At 46.4% G+C, this 25,207-nt stretch overlaps 1 long non-coding RNA gene across 5 annotated transcripts in view; it reads left to right on the top strand.

Moving 5' to 3' along the window:
• Positions 1-25,207, top strand: part of LOC133063693 (uncharacterized) — a 454,338-nt gene that overhangs the window by 350,440 nt on the left and 78,691 nt on the right. For 3 of the 5 annotated variants that reach the window (XR_009694473.1, XR_009694470.1, XR_009694472.1), the window contains 2 exons: positions 11,251-11,393; positions 13,248-13,701. The exons of 1 other annotated variant lie outside the window; for it this stretch is intronic. This is a non-coding gene — a long non-coding RNA (uncharacterized LOC133063693). Of the gene's footprint in view, positions 1-11,250; positions 11,394-13,247; positions 13,702-25,207 lie in introns of those variants that run through there. One more of the 5 variants, XR_009694471.1, reaches the window with a different exon arrangement.

The raw sequence follows: 25,207 nt of genomic DNA, 5'->3' as shown, positions 1-25,207 counted from the left end.
GTGTCGGCTTTTCTCTAGTTGCGGCGAGCAGGGGACACTCTCTAGGGCTTCTCATTGCATTGGCTTCTCTTTAGGGTGTGGGCTTCAGTAGTTGCGGCCCCCAGGCTCTAGAGAACAGGCTCAATGGTTGTGGTGCAGGGACTTAGTTGCTCCGAGGCATGTGCGATCTTCCTGGATCAGGGATCGAACCCGTGTCTCTTGCGTTGGCAGGTGGACTCTTTACCACTGAACCAGCGGGGAAGCCCCAGAGCCCTCCCTTTGGCCAGCAGCTGTGCTGTCGCTCGGGTTGGCTCACGGGTCATGGAAGGCGTCCACCAGGTGGGTGGTCTGGGACCAGGCCCTGCGTCACACGTAGCACGCGGACAGGTATTAAACTCAGGGCGGCTCCACCTCCTGCCAGAGGTGTTCACAGGTGGGCGCACGGGGGACCTATTTCAGACGGCAATGAATTCCAATTTGTCATTAACCAAAACAGTTCAAAAAACATTTGGCAAAAGACTGCGGGCTCCGGCACTATTTATGAGAACGGTTTAATGGGAGACCATGCAGCTGCAGCAGATGGATGCCGACGGGGCCTCTCCTGAGTGTTCCACTCTGTTTTCTTTTGTCTTTGAATAAATTCAGAGGGTGCCACGTGCAAGCCTGGATGGATGGTTTTGAACTACAGCTAATTAAAAGCAGGCACCTCCCTGAGGGTTGGCTGTGAAGAAGTAAAATCCCAGGATACATTCCTCACCGATTTGGGCTGTTCTCTTCTGGAACAGAAGGGCCTTTGGCCAGGGTGCAGTTGCAGCTGGTGAGCCCGTCGGCAGGGAGTCCGTGATGGAAACGAGACGCACAGGATCTTGTCCCTCAATCCCCACGTGGCTCTGCCAAAGAACCCTGCTTCACTTGGCCAGGCAGGTCAAGGGTTGAGGTGGCTCCTCTCCTGGCCGTGACCCTTCGCATCCTCAGAGAAAGGTCAGTCCATGCCCACAGGAGATTTCTGGAATCAGAGATGCTCACTCTCCAGGGCACATGTCTGCAGCTGATTTCCATGTAAGTAGCCCTGGACCTCCAGGGAGATACAGCCTTTAGGACCTAAGAAAGGCCTCTGGAAACTGGGATGTCTCGGAGAAATTCATCTTTTTCTCTGGTGGATGAAGCCAGCTTGCTCCTCAACCACCTTACTTTTGCATATGAAAGGCCTGGTAATTACTACTTTCATCCTTAAAGCGTGCAAGTGACATGCAAAATTAGCACTTGAGAGGATCCACTTTTAGACCTTGTTGTAAAGCAAAACTTATTATTTGAAGATAAATCAATTTCTGTTGCCTGTATTTGCAGTTTTCCCCAGATGGCTAATTACCAAAGATAAATGTGTATAAACACAAGGCTTATCCCTCTCCATCCATCTTCCCTGCCTGCCTGTTTATCCAGAGGTTAATAATCACAATCCTGTAGTGAATTGCCATAGTAATGGCTTTGATGGGCCCGACAAGTTTATGACCTTTTATTTCAAACAGAAGGACATGCGTTTCAAGAAAGGAAGGTCATTTTGGAGATGAATGTGCAGATAACTGGCCTCTCTGAAACTGAGCCAAAGGAAAAAGAAAATAGAAAACAAAGTATAAAGAGGTGTGTGGTGGGGGGGAACCCACACACAACTGCACAAAACAAACAGCATAAATGTCACGGAAATCAGTTTACAGCAAAATTAAATAAGGTTCCTGCAAGCATTAATTTTCATATTTTCTGTTTATGCACAGTTAGAATTATTCCTAGGCTTTGATTTATGAGAAAGTAAGACTGGTCATGATCAGTCAAGCCCTCAGCAAATCTAGTTAAGGGCTGGAACTTCCATTCAGATAGGACCAACTACCTCTCTGGTCAAAAGGGCAGGGGGGACAATGATTTGTCTCCATGGAGTGGCTTAGGCTGAGGGTCAGATTGTATTCTATCCTCCCTCCCCTGTCTGTCTGTTTTTCTCCTCCTTCCTTTCTTATTTCTTTCCCCCCTTCCTTCCTTCTTTCCTTCTTCCATCCCTCTCTATCACAATACACACTCATTATATCTGGACTGCAAGGAGATCAAACAAGTCAATCTTAAAGGAAATCAACCCTAAATATTCATTGGAAGGACTGATGCTGAAGCTGAAGCTCCAATACTTTGGCCACTTGATACAAAAGAGCCGACTCATTGGAAAAGACCCTGGTGGTGGGAAAGATTGAAGGCAAAAGGAGAAGGGGGCAGGCAGCAGAGGATGAGATGGTTAGATGGCATCACTGACTCAATGGACATGAATTGGAGCAAACTGCAGAAGATAGTGAAGGACAAGGGAGTCTGGCAGGCTGCGGTCCATGGGGTTGCAGAGTTGGACACCACTTAACAGCTGAAAAACAACAACACATAACAATGAACTAACACAGAGAAATAAAATCTGCCCCTTCCCCCTTCTCCCATCCCAGTTTTTGGAAAGGATTCGTGCTAAGAGTTGACTAAAAAAATACAGCTCCGAGATGTGCCATTTACAAACGTTAACTCATTTTCCCCTGGTAAAACTATGGAGTTACTATAATTATTCCTATTTTATAGGTGAGAAAACGGGAACCCAGAGAGAAAAGTAACACATCAAGCACCATGAGGGCAGTCCTTCAGGCTGCCGCAACAAAATAGCCTAGGCTGGTTGGTTTATGAACAACAGCGATGTAAAAAGAAATTATTTATTTTATTTATGTGGTTTTGAATGTGCTGGGTCTTTATTGCTGAGCGAAGGCTTCTCTAGTTGCGGCAAGAGGGGGCTATTCTCTAGTTGTAGTGCTCGGGCTTCTCATTGCGGTAGCTTCTCTTGTTGCAGAGCATGGGCTCGAGGTGGGCTCGGCCTTCAGTAGTTGTGGTTCATGGGGCATAGAGTGCAGGCTCAGTAGTTGTGGCTGAGGGGCTTCGCTACTCCTCGGCCTATGGAATCTTCTCGGATCAGGGATTGAACCCGTGTCCCCTGCATTGGCAGCCAGAGGCTTATCCGCTCTACCACCAGGGAAGTCTGTAAACAATAGAAATTTGATTTGTGTCATTCCGGAGGCTAAAAGTCCAAGATCAAGATGCTGGCAGATTTGGTGACTGGTGAGGACCCACTTCCTGGTTCACAGACACCAGTCGTCTCATGAGCAGAAGAGTCAGGGGGCTCTCTGGGGTCTCTTCCACAAAGGGAGTGAACCCAGTTATGAGCGGTCAGCCCTAATCACCTCCCAAAGGTCACACCTCCTTCACACTGTGAGTTCAGGTTTCGACATACGAATTTTGTGGGGGACACAACATTCAAACCACCACAGGGAGGAAATCAGATGCCCATTTTCCCTCACTTAAAGAGGAGGTCATCTGGAGATAGTCTCCATTTCCAGGAAATTTGCTTGTTTATTTGGTTTTGCATTTTTCAGCATCTGATAATTAGGACCTAGGGGAAACAAAAGACCCCTGCCCTATTTGATAATTATTTGTGTAACTTACTGCTCATTATATTTGGACATCCATGAGGTCTTTAGTTGCAGTGTGTGGGATCTAGTGTCCTGACCAGGGATTGAACCCAGGCCCCCTGCATTGGGAGCGTGGAGTCTTAGCCACTGGACCACCAGGGAAGTCGCCAGAACACAAATAGTCTTAAGGTGGCACAGTTGTTTAGAGCTTAGCATATCATGTCTTGGATATAAGATACCAAAGTCACCTGAAGAAGAACGCTGGGTAAGATCCTTGGAGAGAAACATTAAGGCATCTCTGGCCTCTACATTCTGGTTCCCTGGCTCACATCATTTTTTAGTATAGGGTAGGGCTTCTCCACTGAACTGAATTGAGGGCTTCTCCAGTGACAAGGGTACAACACAGGGATAGGACATTTTTTCTACTTCTCTATTTTTTTTAGTAGTGTCTTTTTTTAAAATATATGTTGGCCCAATTTATTTATTTGTTTATTTACTTTTTGGCCATGTGGCATGTGGGTCTTCGTTCCCCAACAAGGGATCGAACCTGCACCCTCTGCACTGGAGGCTTGGAGTCCCGCCTGGTTGATGACCGGGAAAGTTCCCTCCAGTCCCCCATTGTTACCGTCACAACCCTTAGTGCCTAAAACAACATTTGTTTTCTCATGAATCTACTACATATAAGGGCTTCCCTGGTAGCTCAGCTGGTAAAGAATCCGCAGGCAATGCAGGAGACCTGGGTTTGATCCCTGGGTTGGGAAGATCCTCTGGAGAGGGGAAAGGCTACCCACTCCAGTATTCTGGCCTGGAGAATTCCATGGACTGTATAGTCCATGGGGTCACAAAGAGTCAGACATGACTGGGCAACTTTCACTTTCACTACCACATATGCGAGGACTTGGCAGGGACATCTCATTTCTGCTCCACTTGGTATCTTCCTGGGGTGACTGAGAGGTTGAAGATTGGAAGTCCCCCCCCCCCCCCCCCAAAAAAAAAAAAAAAGCTCGCTTACTCACTCAACAGCTGATGGCTGTTGATGGTGTCAGCTGGGACCTTCCCTAGGCTTTGGGCTGAACACCTATACCCAGCTTCTAGATAAAGGTGTCCTCAAAACATGGTGGCTTGACTTCGACAATAAATGTCCCAAGAGAGTCAGGTGGAAATGGTATTGGTGTTTTTTTTATTTTTTGGTTGCAGCAGGTCTTCGTTGTAGTTCTTAATTGCAGCATGTAGAATCTAGCTCCTTGACCAGGGATTGAACCCAGCTTCCCTGCATTCAAAGTACAGAGTCATAACCACAGGACCACCAGGGAAGTCCCGCTATTGGCTTTTTGACTTTAGCCTCGGTGGTCACATGGTATCTGCTTTGCCGCGGTTGGTATGTTAGATACACACAGCCTGTGTTCAGGGAGAAGAAAGTCTGAGGCGTATCAAAGACTTTGCAAATGTATTTTAAGATCATCACAAGCTTTATCTGTAGAAGCTTGGTGAACACTTTTTTCTTCTGATCTGATTCAGGCTGAAGACGTTGCACTGTCTGTTCCCACGCTTCTATATAGAACCAGAGTAAAGGGAACGATGCCTGAGACCGTGCCAGCTGGGCTGGTCATTGCCATCAATAGGTGACCCTGCAGTACTAGAAATGAAGTGACTGTGACTGACTCTTTTCAACCTCATGGACTGTAGCTCTCTGGATGCCTCTGTCCATGGGATTTCCCAGGCAAGAATACTGGAGTGGGTTGCCATTTCCTTCTCCAGGGGATCTTCCTGACCCGGGTCTCCTGCATTGCAGGCAGATTCTTTACTGCCTGAGCCACCAGGGTGGCCCAAAGTACTAGCGAGGCTCCAAATATTAAAGGGGAGTTTTGGTACCCGTGGGCTTCCCAGGTGGCATAGTGGTAAAGTATCTGCCTGCCAATGCAGAAGACATGGGTTTGTTCCCTGGGTCAGGAAGATTTCCTGGAGTAGGAAATGGTAACCTGCTCCAGTATTCTTGCCTGGAAAATTTCAAGGACAGAGGAGCCTGGCGGGCTACAGTCCATGGGGTCACAAAGAGTCAGACATGATGGAGCACGCACGCTGGTACCTCTACAGTCACTCTTGGCGTTCCCTCTTTCCCAAGCATGGGTGCAGAGGGGAATTCAGCTCTTCCAGCCTGCCCTCCCTGCTGGCTCTGAGAACAAACCACAGCCTCTTCCTGATTGGGTGGTTTTGCAGCCAGTCATTGTGAGACTCTGAGAAGGCTTAAATAACACAGGCAGGGAAGTCACAAGGGCCTGGGATCTCAGAGCACCAACTGGACTCAATGCCCTCCCAGGTGGTGAAGAGCCACATCTGCTTGTGCTGCTCCTCCCCACTGTCTTCTGGATGGTTCTACTTCCAACCATATGTCAGCAAGGCTGGAAGTGGGCACTTTGACGCTTTTAGAAAATTCAGCTCAAATCTCCCCTGGGAAGGCGGCCCTGTGCCCGACCCAGCAGTGATCCCCCAGGGGCATTTCTGTCCCCCACTAAAGTGCCATTCCTTTGGCCCTTAACATCTTCTCAGTGTCTAAGGGCTTCTGGTTAAAAAGCACCAACCCCTGGACCCACCTTAGACCCAACCAATAGGACCCACCTTAGACCCTCATCAGCTAAGGGAATTAGTTGTCAAGCAACTGATGGTGAGGCCTGGGACCATAATCACTATGGGTTTGTAGGGGGAACTGGGCCCCGAAAAACACTTGAACAGAGCTGGCAGGTCTCCATCAACCTGTGGCCCGGGACCACCACCCTTCTGAGGAGGTTCTCGTTGATCTGCACATCAAAGACAGAGGCCGTGATTGGCTATGATGCCACAGTTCTCATCAGTGCGGGGTCCGAGGTAGGGACATCCTGCCCTGCAGGTGCCCAAAGGCCATGGGTTCCTGAGCAGGCAGAGTGGCTCTGAGACCTTTGGTGGGATCTCGGGCTATTGTGGTCCCCAAATCCATGCCTGTCCCTTCTGGCTTTGGGACCAGCCACCCAAAGTCCCACAGAGCTGCAGTCTCCCCACCCCCACCAGACTGCTTCAGCCCCCTGGGTGAGACTGAGCCTCATCCATCCCCTCTTGGAAACTAATCTTGGCTCAAATCTGTTTGCTTGGAGCCCAAACCACTACCTGGCTCCTTTCTCTCCATTCATTCCAGAGTTTTAAACACTTTTATTCCCCCAGCTGCTGCCAGGCATCTGATATCAAACCTTCAGTCCCAAGTCTTTTCAACTTTCAGTATTGTCAATGTCTTTCTCTTTTTGGGGGGCTATGCCAAGTGGGATCTTAGTTGTGGGATCTTAGTTCCCCGACCAGGGATTGAACCCACGCCTCCTGCAGTGGGAGCACAGAATTCTAACCACTGATCTGCCAGGCAAGTCTCAGTAGTATCAATGTCTTAAAACTCCTTTGCCAGCCTCCACTCACTTGATCAGTGCCCCATGGATACCTGTCCCAGCTGAGTCAAACCTGAATTCAGCTCTCTGCCCTGGTTTACTGTACAATGGGGGAAATGACAGTAGCTATTTGATAAAATCATATTTTGAACGAAATGACTTAATTCACGTAAAGTACCTAAAACAGTATCTGACATACAGAATGGGCTTAACAAGTGTTAGCTAACATTATGGCAATTTTTGATGATGTTGTTGGCTATCTCCAGATTCCAGCTTTACATTGCCAGCTTTCCACAGTCCAAGCCCACCATCCAGGTGAATTCCCTCTGTTGCTGCTCTGTCTTGAGTTCCTCTCCTTCTTCTCTGGGTGTGCGTCGCTGAGTAGGGGCCTGCAGGTGTCAAAGCTGTGTTGGCTCAAATTTCAACTGAACAGAAACCCACCATCCCCCATGCCACCACCTCCAGCTCCTCCCTGTCTCTAGGAGCTGGGGATGCTCCTAGAAGGGCAGCCCTGCACTCTTGTGAGGATGATGTACTACATGAGCTGGTGGAAGTGACATCGCTAATGAGGGAAATCAACTGCTCCACCCAGAGCTGGAATCTTTGGGAGGAAACGAGAGTGAAGCCTGTGAATATACAGTCCTGACCGGAGCCCCGCCAGAGATCCATCGAGGCCGGAAAATTGAACTGTGATTATTACAGAGAGTCAGAATGATAGCTTCAGTCACGACGCTTCAGGAACTCCATAAAGAGCGGCCCAAACAATTTTGACATTAAGTGTTTAGAGAGAGAAGGATGGTTTGTAAAGGAGGGTCTTGTTATTCCCTGAAAAGCTACTATGAAGATGTCAGGCGTATGGAAATAACAGATGGGAAAGGCGTGCTGAGGTCATTACTCTGATCTCTGAGTGCTGTTATTGACAAGCACAGCCCACATTGCTGGGCAAATAGATGCTCCTGGGAGGAGGAGGGAGGTACTTAAAGAAAGAAAAGCAGAAACCAGATATTTCAGAACATCAGGGGGTGGAGAGACACTGCATTAGGACTGTGGCATGCTTCAAAGCAAAATAAAGGAAAAAAGAAAAGTTGGGTGAGAATGTGAGCAAGGAAGAGCTCATCAAAAGTTAATGAACTGACTACTCTGTTTTCATCGATAGGTAATGTAGTAGTTCTTTTTAATTAATTTTTGTTTATTTGATTATTTATTTATTTTTGGCTACACTAGATCTTTGTTGCTATGTGCCAGCTTTATCTAGTTGCGATGAGTGGGGGCTACTCTCTAGTTGTGGTGCGTGGGCTTCTCATTGAGGTGGCTTCTCTTGTGGCAGAGCATGGGCTCTAGGCACGTGGGCTTCAGTAGCTGTGATGCACGGGCTTAGCTGCCCTACTACATTCAGAATCTTCTAGGACCAGGGATCAGACCTGTATCCCCTACATCGGCAGATGGATTCTAAACCATGGAACCACCAGGGAAGTCCTAACATAGTAGTTCTTGATGTTGGGGGGATCACTCTGAGAACTATGACCTTTCTTTCTTAAAAAAAAAAAAGCCTTTATTCATGCACAATCAATTTTTGGTAAACAGTATGAGAGTTATCACTGGACTTCCCAGTGGTGACTCAAACAATAGTTTCTTCTTCAATGGAAAGACACACGGAAATGACCAACATTCAGACCCTGGACTTCTTACCTAGCAGATTTCTACGGACATCACGGCTGCGGGCCCTTATGGTCTTGCAGACATGTTTCAGTCTCAGACTGTGGGTCTACTTTTTTCTTGATAAGATGTGCTGGTGGGGTTAGAGCCTTCCTTGAATCCTCTTGCTTGAGCACTTGACTCAAATCAGGCTAAATGTCCTCTTTAGTTCTTGCCCTAGCACTATGGATCAATGGAGGTACTATTAGAATTGGGGGGTGGGTGTGTGAGATTTTTTTATTGGGACAAGACTGTCCCACAAATTGCATGATGTTTTATATCTTGGCCTCTAAATGCTAACCACCAGTAGGAATCCCTTCTTAGTCATGGTGGCCAGCTTCCACCTCCTTTAAAATGGCATTTAAGAGCCTGCAGGGTATATAACTAGAAAAGTTGTTTCAGAGATTGGAGTTTAGAGATAAGCAGCCAGTGGGTGAAAGGCATGGGATCTGAGCACATTTATCCATTCAGAGCTTCTAATAGGAAACTGTGATATGTACGACATGAGTCTCCCAGGTTTGGGCACTTTTAGGCAGGTTTAGGCACTGTTTAGGCACAGTCTCTGTAAAGTAAGCTAAGACAACCTACATGCAGAATGTTGCTGTGTATTAATGTTTTAAACATTCACTTATTTAAATATTTGGCTGCATCAGGTCTTAGTTGCAGCGTGCAGGGTCTTTCATTGCAGAGCAAGGACTCTACCTGTGGTGTGTGGGCTCAGCAGCCGCAGTGCATGGAACTGCAGAGTGCCCAGGCTTCAGCAGTTGTGGCACATGGGCTTTCTAGCTGTGACCCGTGGGCTCCAGAACATGCGGGCTCAGTAGTTGTACCCAGCAGGGCTAAGTTGCTCCACGGCATGTGGGATCTTCGTTCCCCAACCAGGGATCGAACCTATGTCCCCTGCGTTACATGGCAGGTTCTTAACCACCAGACCACCAGGGAAGTCCCCATGTGTATTAATATTGACTTAAGCGGCAGAACCTAGACTCACTTCCCTTGTTCTTGGTTCAGGGTTCGTCCAAGAACACTGTCAGTATCTGTCAGCCCTTGTTTCTGGGGCCAGGGAAGTAAAGAAATTATATTCAGGAATCCCTTAACCAAAAGGGCGGGTGACCTTATGATTTAAACATTCTAAGAGAGAAATTTCAGTTCATTGCTCATTTGTCCTTCACCAGGACGGGGGTGTCCTGGAGCAACACTAAATGAACGTTCAGCAGTGTCTACAAGATGACACACACATGCTGAAAGGTAGGTATTAAAGGCTTTTGACAGCATTAGAAAAGGGTCACACAGCCTCCCAAGAGTGATAAGAGCAGGAACAAATGTGAACCAAAGATCAAACGCCAGCCCGCTACATAAGATGAGGCTGGGACGGGACCCGGAGCAGCCTCCGAGGGGAAGCGGATGAAGATCAGTGCTCTGAAAAGGAGCGTGACTGATCTCCAGTATGAACAGATGGACCGATCACCGCCCCATTTTGATGCTACTTTGAGATGACGGCCACTAGGGTTTTGGTTTCTCTTCTAAAAGCAGTTCGTAGCTTTGCCGGTATATAAATAGAGAGTCCTGAGACTTCTGGCTCGGAGGGACGTGAAAGATTTGCTAGCCCAGCTTCATGACTTTATCAGGAAAAACCCAAAGCTCAGAGAGGTGAATTACTTTGCCTAAGGTGACACAGGTAAGTTAGTAACAAAACACGCTGGGAAGTCAGATCTCTTTCACTCAATTATTTGTTTGTTCTATAGACAGCGAACAGTTTCCATGCACCGTCCCTGGGCTTGAACCCAGTGGACTATGGAGCTGGGTCGGGGCACACGGCTTGTTTTCTAGAGGTTCTCAGTCAACTGGGCAGAGAGACCCATGAACAAATAATGAGAGGACAGAACAGTAAGTGTAATTCCAAAGCATTTCCACGATGCTAAATGTTAGGTATAAAATGCAGAGAGCCACTGGCTACTCCCGGGGTGTTTAAGAATTGGTGGAGGTCTTGTCCTGTATGCTGGCGTCTACACCAGATCGACCCTGGATGAGAGCAGCATCTTTAATCACTCGTGCGTCTTCAAATTGATGGTAGCAGGCAGGTGAAACCTTAGCTGGGATGATCAGCAGGAACACGCAGAGGGGATCCCCCCACATGGCTTGGGATTCCTCACAGCATGGTGGCTGGGTTCCCAGGGTGAGCATGGAGTCAGGTGGAAGCCATATTGCCTTTTATCACCTCCTCTTTGGTGAGTGGTGTCAGTCCCCCGGCATTTTGCTCGTCAAAGCAGCCGCAAAGGCTCATTTGATTTCAAGGTGAGGAGAGACAGACTCCATTTCCAGAGGGGGAGTGACAAAGTTCTGAAACAGTATTTGGGACCAAATATATTGCTGTGGCAAGTTTTGAAGAAAAAAAAAATCCATTCTGTTATAGTGTTGTACTTTAATAAAAAGTCTTGTGTTTCATTTAAAAAAAAAAAAAAAAAAACAACTTTAGGTACAATAAAATTGGGAGGAAAAAAAGTCCATCTAATTTGAGAGAAATGTTGTTGTTCAGTCACCCAGTCATGACCGACTCTTTGCGACCCCACGGACTGCAGCACATCAGGCCTCCCTGTCCCGCACCATCTCCCGGAGTTTGCCCAGGTTCATGTTCATTGCATCAGTGATGCCATCCAGCCATCTCAACTTCTGATGCCCTCTTCTCCTTCTGCCCTCAGTCTTTCCCAGCACCAGGGACACTGAGTTATCTCTTCACATCAGATGACCAAAATACTGCATCAGCATCAGTCCTTCCAGTGAGGTTTCAGGGTTGATCTCCCTTAAGATTGACTGGCTTGATCTCCTTGCTGTATGAGCCAAGGTAAGTAACAAACCAGATCACCATCAAGAGGCCTAAAGGCACATCCCATATCTTAACCCACTCTCGATTTTATAAAGAAGTTTTCTATCATTGTGAAAATATTTGACTTGCAACCATCTGATGTAGGCGAGAAAGAATAAACAGAAAAGGCGTCAGCAGCCCACATTGTGTGGTGGGCAGGTTATTACACGGGGCTGGTTGAGGCTTGTGTATTTATTCCCAGTCATTTGTAATCATAATGGAAAAAAAGAACATTATCTACAAAATAGGAGGTTGCAGTGTGCAGGAAATGGAGCGTGAAAAGGATTTGTGCTGTGATGTAGAGATTAGGAAGAACAACCCATGTGAATTAATAAATGGGATGCAAATACAGTACATTCAAGTGTAACTTCAGTGCAACTTCAAAGGATTTGTTACGTGAAGAAATACAAATTCTCTGCAGCAGGATTAAATACTGACTCCCCCCGCCCCCCGCCCCCACTCCCCAGAATGGAGCATGATTCCTTTGCAATGATTTGAAAAGCTTTTCAGTTCCAAGGCAATGCCAGAGTGCATCCCCGATGAAACATCCTGATGTTCTTTCTCCAGCCATCACTTTCTCTCATGACTCTAGGTCACACCCAAATGTACATTTGTCCCTCTTTTCCCCAAGATGTCAGGCTTCCCAGGTGGGCTCAGTGGTAAAGAATCCACATGCTAATGCAGGAGACGCAAGAGACACAAGTTCGATCCCTGGGTGGGGAAGATCCCCTGGAGGAGGAAATGGCAACCCTCTCCAGTATTCTTGCCTGGAAAATCCCATGGACAGAGAAGCTGGTGGAATACAGTCCAAGGGGTTGCAAAGAGTAGGACATGGATGAGCGCACACACGGCCCATGAGGTCACCTGAAATCATCCATTTAGGCATTTTAACTTAAAACTTCTGGCCCTCCATCCCTGTTCTCAGACATTTTCTCTGCTTCTCTTGGCTTCATTGCCAGCTTATCTGGGCTTCAGGCACACAGCATCTTACCTCCTGACTCTCTATTTCATTACTTATGTCCTGCCTCAATTCAGCCCCTGAGCTTGAAAGCAGATTTAGTTTTCTGCAGTTTGTCTGTCTTAAACATGAGTCTCTTTTGTCCTAGTCTTTCTTTCCCTGGCTACTCTAAATAATGATTCCATCTCTTTGGGGTCTGGAACTTGAATCCCAGCCTAATATCTGTCTGAGTGCTCAATAGCTCTAATACGGGAAAGCAGACACCATCTGGGTTGACAACTGCCAAAACTGATGGTAGGGTAGGGTGCTGAATGTGGCTCAAACAGTGCGGCGGCCACTCAGGATGACTGCCCACTGACGTGCTCACCGGCACTCCAGAATATTGCTGAAGATTAAAAAAAAAAAATTGAGAGGCTTCCCTGGAGGTCCAGTGGTTAAGACTCTGAGCTTCCAATGCAGAGAGTGTGAGTTCAATCCCTGGTCAGGGAACTAAGATCCCACATGCCACACTGTATGGCCAAAAGATTAAAAAAAAAAAGAAGTTGAATTTTAATGATTTTCAGAAAAGAGGGATGCAGACCCTCAAGAACACTATATGTCCCTTCAAGCTTGGGCCCAGACCCTAACCCAGCTCCTCTTCCCAAGAGATAAACCTCCTTCTACCTGAACACAGGTGTTGAGTCAGGTCTGATTTTGTATATTCACTGCAACATCCGCAACTGGCAGTTTCTGGATTATCAATTTGTATTTCTTAAATGAATGAAAAATGATCTCGTTTATCATTAACTTATTCAGATTCCCAAATTGGATGTGCATAAAAAAGTAAGGGTTGCCAAAATGGATTGATATTTTGAGCATATTTCTTTTTTCAGCAGTGACTCAAGACAACCATTTGGTACCGTCAGCGTGAATGAAAATCATGCAGGGTTTCTCAAGGGTAGAGTGGTCAGGCACATCAGCATGCCATCTAGACTGAGTCCATCTGTGTCCACCTCCTTCACCACCCCCACCAGGAGCACCTCCTCTTCTCTGCAAAGGAATTCAGCGATATTTGTGGTTGCATTGAGTAAAGGATATTATCCAGTTTCTCTAAGACAGCTGTTTTCTTAAGATCCAGAGCCTGGTGAATCCTCAGAGTGTCCCTATCCCAGGAGGAGCACACCCAAGCTCAGAGTAAGTCTCTTCTGTGAGTGAAGAGCAAGCATTTGCCCTTGACTTCTCCCTTCCTTCTCTGGGAGGAGGTCAGCACGGTATTTTCTCACCAGCTCTGAATCTGTTGCTTCTCTGCCAGCATTTCACTATTACTGTGTTGACCTCTTCTGAGGAAGGGCTTGTCCACTTCAAAACTGTAGGAGATGTATTTGACAACAGGGTCAATACAGGCTCTTCCATGGGTCTATAATAAAGCACTGTTAAAAAATCTGACACCCAACATTGTTATCTTTGAGTTCTTGGGGAAATTTTGACGCTGCATACACAGTCCAAAGTCTTTGGGAGGAACCACAGTTTAATTAATTAATTCCTCAGATATTTACTGAGATCATGGAAAAGGTGAGGCACTTGGGGCCTTACTCCTGTCTTGCTCAGTTGTGAAGGGAGCATCAAGCCATCTACCTGGTAAGGATGATTGTTAAACAGATGACAAAGGGAAAGTGCCTGGTTCAGAATAAGGGCTCAGGAATGGCCAAGGTTTTCCTGGAGCATCAAGAAGATTCCAGTCTAGCAAAGAGACTAAAAATAAGCTATACCATAAGACAAACTATGGTAAAACTGTAGCAGAGAGCTAAACACTTCCTCCTGAGAGATCAGAGGTAAGGCAGGCTCCTGCTGATCAGAGACTCCTTTGTGGTTTAGGCATCATTTGCCCTGCCTATTGGTGAACGGTGACATTTCCACACGCAGGCACGTGGGTGGCTCATGCATGCACAATTCCAGACTGCATAAATGAAACAGGAGTTTCAACAGGAGTCTGCTGATAACCTGAGCTACCTGGGCATGACACGGAGGGTGGAATTCATTGTACTCTAAGGACTAAGGAGTGTCTGCGTGAACTTTTATCCCAAGAGAGAAAGAAATGAGGCATGGCCGGCCCCTAAAACCCAGATGGAGCAATGGTGTGATCACAGCCGTATGCTAAGGAAGAACCATCTGCATCAAGTATAAGGCATCGCTGGGGGGCAGACGGAGGGTTAGGAAGGTGACTAGGAAGCCACCAAGAAAACAGCAGGTCGGGGGAGTGAGGACTTCAGCTGGAGCTGCAGCCGAGGAACTTGGAGGCAGCCGGTAGGTGGCGCTAGTGGTAAAGAACCCGCCTGCGAATGCAGGCGCCAGAAGAGACGCAGGTTCCATCCCTGGGTCGGGAGGATCCCCTGGAGGAAGGCATGTTTTTCCACGCCAGCATTCTTGCCTGGAGAATCTCATGGACAGAGGAGCCTGGCAGGCTACAGTCCACTGGGGTCGCAAAGAGCTGGACACCACCGAAGCGACTTAGCGCTAGCTGCGTAGCAGAATTTCTGTGTAGGAGGAGCTTGGGGCAGGCGGGCCGCGGGGACGAGAGCGGGTGCCTCTCCGTCAGCTTCTTTCTCTGCTACATCAAGTCCTGAGACAGCGGAGCCTTAGAAAGGGGAGGGCCGGAATTCCTGAGTCGTTGCCTAAAGTGGACTGCCTTGGAGAGCTGACAATCGTCAGTAAACCTTGAGAAAACAGAACCTTGGATCTCGTAAGCCCCTGAGATGTGGAGGCTTGTTGGCTACTGTTGCCAAGGTTTGCCCATCCTGACGGGTGCGCTCTAAGAAGACAAGAGATGGTGAAAGCCACGAGGGGAGGGAGAGAACTCTGCAGTAGAGAGGGAAAACTTAGAATAAGCTAGGGAACTAAAAGCTAAGAAGGTTCAGGCAGATAAATGGGAAGGAGGGCATTTGAGTAATAGGACAGTGGGGCAAAGACACAGAGATCGTAATACAGTTAGCGTTCGCTCTGCGTAAGCAGGCTGGAACTGTGGTTGAGTATTAGGGAACCCCGAATGAAGGTGTTTATTTATATTAAAAATCTAGACAACAGCCCCTTGATCTTTCCAGTTGTTGACTTGCTCCATCTCCAGACTTCTACATTCAAATCCTTATGTTTTAACCTAGTTTGTCTTGTAGCAGCATATCGTCTTCTTGTTCTTAGAATAATAGAAAAAAACACACAAACACAGTTGCTCACTATCACCCATAAAATATTGCTTCATTAACTTGAAGACTGTAATTAACTACATATCAGCCTTCTGGCTCCAGGCAAATATCCATAATTCCTTTAGTCTTTCCTCACAGTCTGCTTCTAACCTGTTAATCATTTTCCTTGCCCTCTTGCCATCATCCGTAGAAGGAAAAAAAAACCCTTTAAATAGAAGCTAATCACCCATTGCACATTACAAATGCCCCCACATTAAACTGAACCAGATACACACATAAGCACATAAACACACACAGGTGTGTGTGTGTGTGTGTGTGTGTTTGTGTGTGGGTGGGTGCACGCGTCTGTGTGCACGAGTATATAAACAGAATTTTTTAAAAAGCTATAGATGAATAGTGTAGATGAGCAGGGAAAAATTATTTATTTCACGAAAGATTTAGCCTGTGATCATTTCCGATAACAAACTCCCCTCTGTGCCTTTAAAAATGAGATTTAATTTATCCTCCTCTAAAAACGCTTACAGTTGTTTATTTTACCAAGGTGCTGGCTGCAGATGCAAGTCTGTTTGTGCAGAGTTTCCTGCCCCCTGAAAGCAATTACAGGAAACATAATTGTAGCCAAACAGACAAACAAAAATATGGGAGAGAGAGAAGAGGGGGCCTAACCCTTAATCTGCTAAGCGAGGAGGAGGAAGAGGGGTGATCTGATGGCCTCAAGGAGAGAAAGACGGATGAGTCACCGAGGGGGAGGCAGCGGAAAGGAAGAAGGGGGCTTATGTATAAGCCTGTGCTGCGCTAAGTCGCTCAGTCATGTCCGACTCTTGCGACCTCATGGACTGTAGCCCGCCAGGCTGCTCCGTCCATGGGGATCCTCCAGGCAAGAATACTGGAGTGGGTTGCCATGCCCTCCTCCAGGGAATCTTTCCGACCCAGGGATCGAACCAGGGTCTCCTGCATTGCATCCAGATTCCTTACCATCTGAGTCACGCGAGCACTTTCTAGTGGTTACTTGTATCAAAGAAACCGGGAGCCCACACCCCAAACCAAGTGGACGCATCAGTAGTCACTGAGTGGCCCATATAATTCCTTTAAAGATTGGAACCAGTGATATTTTAAAATATGACTGTTTAACAAAACATTCCGCTTATTTGGTGCATTGCTCTGTGTGCATGCAAGAACTGAGATGCTTACTGTGTTTGAGCATCTACAACTGTCTTTGTAGAGATAAATTTTTAAAAAATATTTATTTATTTTGGCAGTGCTGAGTTTTTAGCTTTGGCACATGGGGGTCTTTCTATCTTTGCTGCAGCATTTCAATTCTTAGTTGCGGCATGTGGGATCTAGTTCCCTGACCAGGGATCGAACCCAAGCCCCCTGTGTTGGGAGCTTGGAGTCTTAGCCACTGGACCACCAGGGACATCCCTGTAGAGATCATTTTTCCTTTTGCCGCCCTGATATTCCTGAAAGCAGAGGTCATCCATTTTGGTGAATCCACGATGCACAGAAGGTAGTAAGGTTGAGTGAAAAAGGCAAGGCCATCCACTCTTCAACCACACATACATGTAGCCTGAGGCTCACATGATTACGTATTCCTCTCCTTTGTGCTTATTAAGTAATTACTACGTAAATTATTAGGATAATGTAATATGCATGACTTTAAGGAATGACAAATTGTAGCTAACTTTCTTAATTTGTTGCCATAGTTACACTTCTGGAAATTCTAAATTGTTCCCCTTCTCATGTGTAAATGCCTGCCACCCTACCCTTTGTTTAGCTTTGATTGGTTAGATTGGTATAACCGACAGTGGGGCCTGACTGCTCTCTGCTCAAAAGCCAACGAAGAGGTCAGGTTGGTGGAAAAAGGAAAAGTTGCTTTATTTTGGATGCAGACAATGGGGAGAGGTTTGGTAGGATGCCTGTCCAAAGGCCAGTTCCTTCCCCCCTACCCCCCAACCCCTGCACTGACAATCAGGGATCAAGAGCTTTTTTTGTAGGCTGAAGGCGGGGGCTCCAAGCAGAAACAGCCCAGTCCGTTCTGATAGTCCTCTCGAAACTGGTCCTCAGTGGTCTGACCAGTGCTGTCTTGACTGTTTAAGGTGCAGTTACTCTTCAGGTCCAGGGTCGATTTGTTCCTGTTTCTTCAAGGCCGATTTTTGGAACTATGGCAGCTTACGTCATGGCTACAGTCAGTCATCATGGAGGTAACTTCTTCCACATGGTGGGGTTTCAGTATCTGTAAGACAGCTCACAGGGAGGCCCAGAATATTCTCTGTAGCCCCTGATGCTCAGTCTCTAAGTCACGTCCGACTCTTTGCAACCCCATGGACTGTAGCCCGCCAGGCTCCTCTGTCCATGGGATTTTCCAGGCAAGGATACTGGAGTGGGTTGCCATTTTCTACTCCAAGGGATCTTCCAGAGCCAGGGATCGAACCCCTGTCTCTTGCATCTCCTGCATTGGCAGGAGGATTCTTTACCACTAGCATCACCTGGGAAGCCCTTGAGAAGGAGCTGAAGGTCTTTGACTATGCCCAATGACTATATTATTATTATTTGGTCTCTTTTGACAATTTTCCTATGTTTCTGCACGTTCTCACTTTTCTGATGAAACTTATTCTTTGGCTAAAGTTTGTCCACAGACAAAAGGCAGGCAGAGGGCAGAGAGGACAAGGACCATAGTCCTGCTGTTTCATTAGAGCCTGGCAATAAAGTGACTTCCCATCCAGTGTGGCAAGTTTGCCTTGACGTCTTCTTCAAGGTCCAGCACAGTTCCCAGTCAAGTCCGGGGTCTGAGTAGCCTCAGTCCCCGGGTGAGAAGAGCTGAGAAGCAACCCAGGAGTGGGCAGCCCATCTTTATCCAGCACAACCTTCCTTCCTTTTGGACACCCAGTTGGCATTTATCAGCTGAAGCAAGGGACTGATGACACCCACATGACCTAAAGAAAGATCATGAGCTTTCTAAAGACTCTACCCCAGTGGATCAGGTCTTAAGAACATGGGTGAAAAAAAAAAAAAGAAGAAGAAAATGGGTGAATATTCTCTCTTGTTTTCCACAAAACATTAAAGAATATGTTGGTCATATCTTTGCTAATAGGCAGAGACCTGCTGGAAGACAAGAGAATGTACTAGAATGGGGCCTTCTGACACTTGTGGATGGGGAGACCAATTTTATCACCACACTGCTTGTCCACCCCACCTTTTAAAGGATGGGCAAGGGCATATGGGGCATGTTGGGACAGACACAAACAAACAAAAAGCACGAATGAGGAAAGTACAGTGAAATAGCAGAACTCAAGGTAAAAGGCATTAGAAGCAGTAGTGTTCCCGGCAAAATATGTTAGATAATAAAAAGGGGCATTTCATTTTGGATAATAGGTATAAAATTCAACAGCATCAAAGTGTATAAAAAAAAGCCATAAGAAAAAGTGGAAAAAGGGGACTTCCTTTGGAGTGGCTAAGACTCTGAGCTCCTAAAGCAGGAAATCTGGGTTCGGTTCCTGGTCGGGCCTCCAGAACCCATATGCCAAAAGAGTCCACACACTGCAATTAAGACCCAGCACAGCCAAATAAATAAGTAAATAAAAGGAAATATTTTTAAAAATCCTGTTGTATTACAGGGAAAATGACCAGCAAACAATTAGTGTGGGAGAAAACAGTTACTCAAGTGTCTCTGTGTTTTAATGATTAAACATTTGAATAGTACAGATGGATTAATTACAGAATAATTACAGACAGATTAACTGGTATCTATAATATATCTATCTCTCTACTACTGTCACACCTCTATGCTTCCATAGACCTTTTCGATCTACAGAGAATCCACCTCCTTCCTAAGCATCTTTGAAGGAATTGGCCGTATACCAGGCCTTGAGGAAAACTAATAAATTTCAAAAAGCAGAAATTGCAGGGTTCCTATTTCTGATCACAAAGCAAATAATAATTGTAATGATTACAAATGCTTAAAATACCCACTTACTTGGAAATTAAAACAAAAACTGTAATAAGTTTTTGAGTCAAAGAGGAAATCACAACCATAATTATGGGCCATTTAAAAAAAATAATGACAACAGAACAATGCCTCGCAACTCAGATGGAATGCCACTAAAGTGGAAGTGAGCGTCTAAATGTGCACTTGTGCACACTTAAATTTCTAAACAAGAAAGACTGTAAATAAACAAACTCATATTGCAACTCAAGAAATGTAAAAATGTCCAACTGGAGAAATCAGAAAGTCACTTTCTAGGCAAGGAGGCTTGGGGGAGCCTTGGACTAGAATTTATCTGTTCTTCCAAACGGGCCTGCTCTGTCTGCAAAGATGAGGGTGGGCAGTGACACATTATTTATATAAAACCTGTTCTTTATGCTTGCCCATCAAAGCCCGGCTTTTCTCCCAGCTTCTTCATTCAACTAGAACTTTCTTCCTGCTTCCCTTCTGCATGTATTTGGGACTTGCCATTCTGAGTTATGATTATTCAGAGGGGGTTTCCAATCTGACTAACTGCCCAGTGTGTATATACTCGCCTTCTGCAACAGACTATAATTACAATTAATAGCAGACACCCGTTCCAGGCACAATTAATTCAAGCAAAGAGGCACATCTAGCTGATGAGCCTTTCTTAAGATGACAAATGGATTTAAGTGGAATAATGCTTGTACAGTGCAGGGCCTAGCTGGCATGCTCCAAACGTTTAATAAATATTAACCATTAGACCATTTTATTTCATTACATATATTTGTGTGTATAGAAAAACTATAAAGCTATTATAATGAATAATAGAGTTCAGTAAAGTGACTGAATAAGAGGCAAATAAACGCACATAGATATATTTGCTACATTCTATTAATATGCTTAAAGATATAGTGAGAGAAACTTATTCAGGAAAAGTTGCAAAAATGAAATAAAACAGAATAAAGCAAAGCAAGAACTAGTAACAAATACAATAAGCCAAAAATGTGCCAGGCCTAGATGTAAGGAAATAAGAAACTTTACTCAAAAAATATTAATGAATGATGGAGAGATACTATTGATATATTGTTGATCAGAAGAGTGCATATTTTAAAAATGTAAAGTATTCTCAACTTAAGGCATATTTAGGGGGCTCAGATGATAAAGAATCAGCCTGCAATGTGGGATACCTGGGTTTGATTTCTGGGTGGAGGCATATTCACACACTAAAAAATCAGGTTTTTAATAACTATCTGGGCTTCCCCAGTGGTTCAGTGGTAAAGAATTCACCTGCCAATGCAGGAGACCCAGGTTCGATCCCTGGGTCAGGAAGATCCCCTAGAGAAGGGAATGACAACCCACTCCAGTATCCTTGCCTGGGAAATTCCATGGACAGAGGGGCCTGGTAGGATAGAGTCCATGGGGTCTCAAAGATTCGCACAAGACTTAACGACTAAACAACAAAAATTACTATTTAGTGATATAGGAAGAGGTTCACAATGCAAGTGCAGGACAGAAACAGAACAGAAAATGGCAAATGAGGATTTATCCAGACCACATACCTGCACACACCTGTACATGCATGCATTCACATCTGCACATAGGAATACCTAGTATACATACAGAAAGCACAGAAGGGAAATACCAGAATGTTTAGAATGGTTTATTGCTCTGGGGCAGTGATTTGCAGTTTCTTCCTTGCACTTTTTGTTGTTATTGTTCAGTCACTCAGTTGTGTCCAACTCTTTGCAACCCCATGGACTGAAGAACGCTTGACTTCCCTGTCCTTCACCATCTACCAGAGCTTGTTCAAACTCATGTCCATTCAGTCAGTGATGCCATCCAACCATCTCATACTTTGTCGTCCCCTTCTCCTCCTGCCTTTAATCTTTCCCAGCATCAGGGCTTTTTCTAATGAGTCAGTTCTTCGCATCAGGTGGCCAAAGTATTGGAGCTTCAGCTTTTTAGTACACTGCTAATGTTGGACAATGAGAATGGCCACCTTCACAATCAAAAGGAGAAACGAGCTTTCTTTTTATTTTTAATTGATCGATGTAAAGTAAATTACAGCGGTGCAATATCGTGGCTCACACTTATTAAAGGTTATACTCCATTTATAGCTATTATCAGGGCTTCCCAGGTGGCACTAGTGGTAAAGAACCCGCCTGCCAGTGCAGGAGATGTAAGAGACGTGGGTTTGATCCCTGAGTCAGATTTCCTGGAGAAGGAAATGGCAACACACTCCAGTATTCGTCCCTGGAAAATTCCATGGGCAGAGGGCCCTGGCTGGCTGAAATCCATGGAGCTGCCAAGAGTCAGACACAACTGAGCGACTGAGCACACGTCATTACCAAATATTGGCTATATTCCCCGTGTGGTACGGTATGTCCCTGTAGATTATTTTATGCATAATAGTTTATACCTCTTAATCCCTTACCCCTATCGTGCCCCATGCCCCGCCCCACCACTGGTAACCACCAGCTGGTTCTCTATATCTGTGAGTTTAAACGCATGAGGAGTGAGCAAAGAAGATCGCAAAATGGACGGGTCAGATTAGGCATAAAATTAATTAAAAAACAGATTCAAACTGCATTTATTGATCACTTCCTGCATGCCATCCCCTTGGCTAGGAACACTTTCTCAGTGTGTCCATGTAAGAGACTGACCTCAAGGACGGCATGTCCCCATTTTATGGAAGACAAAAGCAGTTCAGAGAGGTTAAGCAACTTACTCAGAGACACACAGCAGAAAGATGGCCGAGCAGGCACCCAGCCCCGCCATGCTGCTTCTGTTGCTCTTCCTACTACGGCACCAACCTCCTCCACACAGGTAGACAGGCCAGAGCTGCTGTGATTCAACCCAGAGGAGTGAAATTATTAGCTCAATTAAAAAGAAAAGATGGTTTATGAAGACTTTGCTATGAGAAATAAAGTGTTTAGAGCCCAGTCACATAGACATATGGGAACTTGAAAGCTACCAGCTGCACTGATTTCACTGATGATTTGTAAAGCTGGTATCTATTTAAATCTTTACTGTATAGCTGTTTCAACCAGTCAAAACAAAGCCAAAGCTTTGTGCATGGCTGGCCAGGAACTGTGAAGTGAGGTGGAGCCTGGCGTACCTACGAAATCCTGCCCTCCTCCTGCTTTGGACATTGGGTAACATTGGAGCAGAGAGAAGGAAAAATGAAGGAGGAAGTGGAGAGGTCATTGGCTATTTCTTCTTGGGCCCCAATCAATCATCTTTCTATCATTCTGTCACTTTTTTAAACCTCCACCCAAACTCCAGTGCCTTCCAGCTGCTTTTTCTCCTTGCTCAACTGTCCTGAACCTCCTCAAAGAGGGAGAGAACAAGCCCTCTCTCCGTAAGAGCTCCGCTGATAGAATGAAGGCACAGTAAGGCGTCCACATGAAGGTCTCTGAAGCATTAACTCGGGGGGAAGTAACCCAGCAGAATATCTTGACATCTGGGATCAAGAGACTTGGTGTGGTGGTTTGAAAACACGTCTGCAAATTCAAAGACGTGCTTCCTATCAAGAGGAGAAGGTTATGTCTCTTCCCCTTGAAAGTGAGCAGGCGTTTCTGGTTGCCTCTGTGAATAGAATGTGGCAGAAGGGATGCTGGTTGATTTCAAAGGCTGAGTTAGAGAAGGTCAAGGTTTAGGCATCTTGTGCTCTGTCTTCTTGTGGTACTTGCTCTGAAGTCCTGGGCTGTTAGGTAAGAGGCTGGGCCACTCTGAAGCTTCCATGATGGACAGACCATGCAAAGCAATGAGACAGAGACAGCAACAGACAGGACAGAGATAAGGAACCCTGTCTTTCCCCAGCTCTGGGTCTTCCCAACTTTAGGGACCTGACTTGGGAGTGAGGCAGCTTTCAGATGATGCAGCCTGGTTATAGTCTGACTGCCATCCTAAGGGAGGTTCCAAGTGAGAACCACTCAGCTGAGCCCAGTCTGTTCCCAGAACCATGACAGATAGTAACAGACTGATAGTCATTGCTTTCTCCAGCTAAGGGTTAGGGTTATTTGTTACTCAGCAGCATCTGGTTTCTGCTACTTACAAACACTGAGTGATGAGTCATGCTGTTGCTTTGCCAACTCGGTTTTTTCATCGGGAAAATGTAAGATTTTATGCTGTGCTTAGTCGCTCAGTCATGTCTCTTTGTGACCCAATGGACTATAGCCGGCCAGGCTCCTCTGTTCATAGGATTTTTCAGCATACTTAAGTGGGTTGCTATGCCCTCCTGCAGGGGATCTTCCAAACCCAGCGATCAAACCCAGGTCTCCCACATTACAGGCGGATTCTTTATTGTCTGAGCCACCAGGGAAACCCCAAGATTTTGTGGTATCTACCATCAAATGTTTTTAAGAGTCGTCTAGGAGATAACGGGTATAAACCATTGGGTAAACTGTCATAACGTCACTAATATGGATGGCTATTGAAGGCAACACCTACAGTTGGGGAAATATTCCCAGTGATGGAATTCTAGCCACCAGGATTGGCTGGGCCATGGAACACATTCAAGCATGGGCCGTGGGTCTGGCCAGTCAAGCAGCATACCAGGGAGTGTTGGCCTGCCTGCCAAGATAGGACATTCCAGGATGGGGCTCTGCGACTCCTGAGTTCTGAGAACCCACAAGGAGAGGAGTGTGGCCTCAGAGATGTGTGCTTTGTCAGCCTTGCCAGGTCCAGCTGCTGCACAGCCACCAGGGGAAGGTGAAAGTCGCTCAGTCATGTCCGTCTCTTTGCAATCCCTTGGACTATCAACTCCACAGAATCCTCCAGGCCAGAATACTGGAGTGGATAGCCGTTCCCTTCTCCAGGGGATCTTCTCAACCCAGGGATCGAACCCAGGGCTCCTGCCCACATTGCAGGCAGATTCTTTACCAGCTGAGCCATCAGGGAAGCCCAAGAATACTGGAGTGGGTAGCCTATCCCTTCTGCAGGGGATCTTCCCGATCCAGGAATCGAACTGGGGTCTCCTGCGTTGCCGGTGGATTCTTTACAGGCTGAGCTATCCGGGAAGCCCAGCCACCAGGGAGACCATCCCGTTTCCTTTTGTAGCTCCTGAGCGCCCCCCTGGAGGAGGGGACCCAGCAACTCCAGGGGTCCCCACAGGTGCTATAGGTCAGGGGTACCAACACGGCTCTAACACCCAGCTTATGGTAGGTCTTCACATCTTCGCTGGTGGCTCAGAGGGTAAAGCATCTGCCTGCAATGCAGGAGACTCGGGTTCCATCCCTGGGTCGGGAATATCCCCTGGAGAAGGAAATGGCAATACACTCCAGTACTCTTGTCTGGAAAATTCCAAGGACGGAGGGACCTGGTAGGCTACAGTCCATGGGGTTGCAAAGAATCGGACAGGACTGAGCGACTTCACTTTCACTTATCATAAGCTTAGAAGTCACATCACCCCTCTTGGAGGGCTGTTCTGTGGTCCACTTCCTCTAAGTATCAGAAGGTGGAAATCAATAAATACGTTTCTCTTGGGGACTGTGGACCGGAACAGACCAGCCGATAAAATGATCTCAAAAGAGGTGACGATAAAAGCGCTGATGCCTTCGTTTTGAGTTCCTCTGATCCTCTGCGCGTGATCTTTGAATCTCCAGGCTCAGTGCCAATCAAAGAGGCTCATCCGGGGAGGTCGTGGCGGAAGAAGGCCCCGCCTGCTGGCGGGGTGGGCCCGAAGACCCCAGCCTTGTGGAATTGCTTGGGA

The sequence above is a fragment of the Dama dama genome, chromosome 10 (genome assembly GCF_033118175.1).
Source record: "Dama dama isolate Ldn47 chromosome 10, ASM3311817v1, whole genome shotgun sequence".
NCBI classification, from domain to species: Eukaryota; Metazoa; Chordata; class Mammalia; order Artiodactyla; family Cervidae; genus Dama; species Dama dama.
Note: the sequence above shows the minus strand (reverse complement) of the source record. Positions and strands in the feature narration are given on the sequence as shown.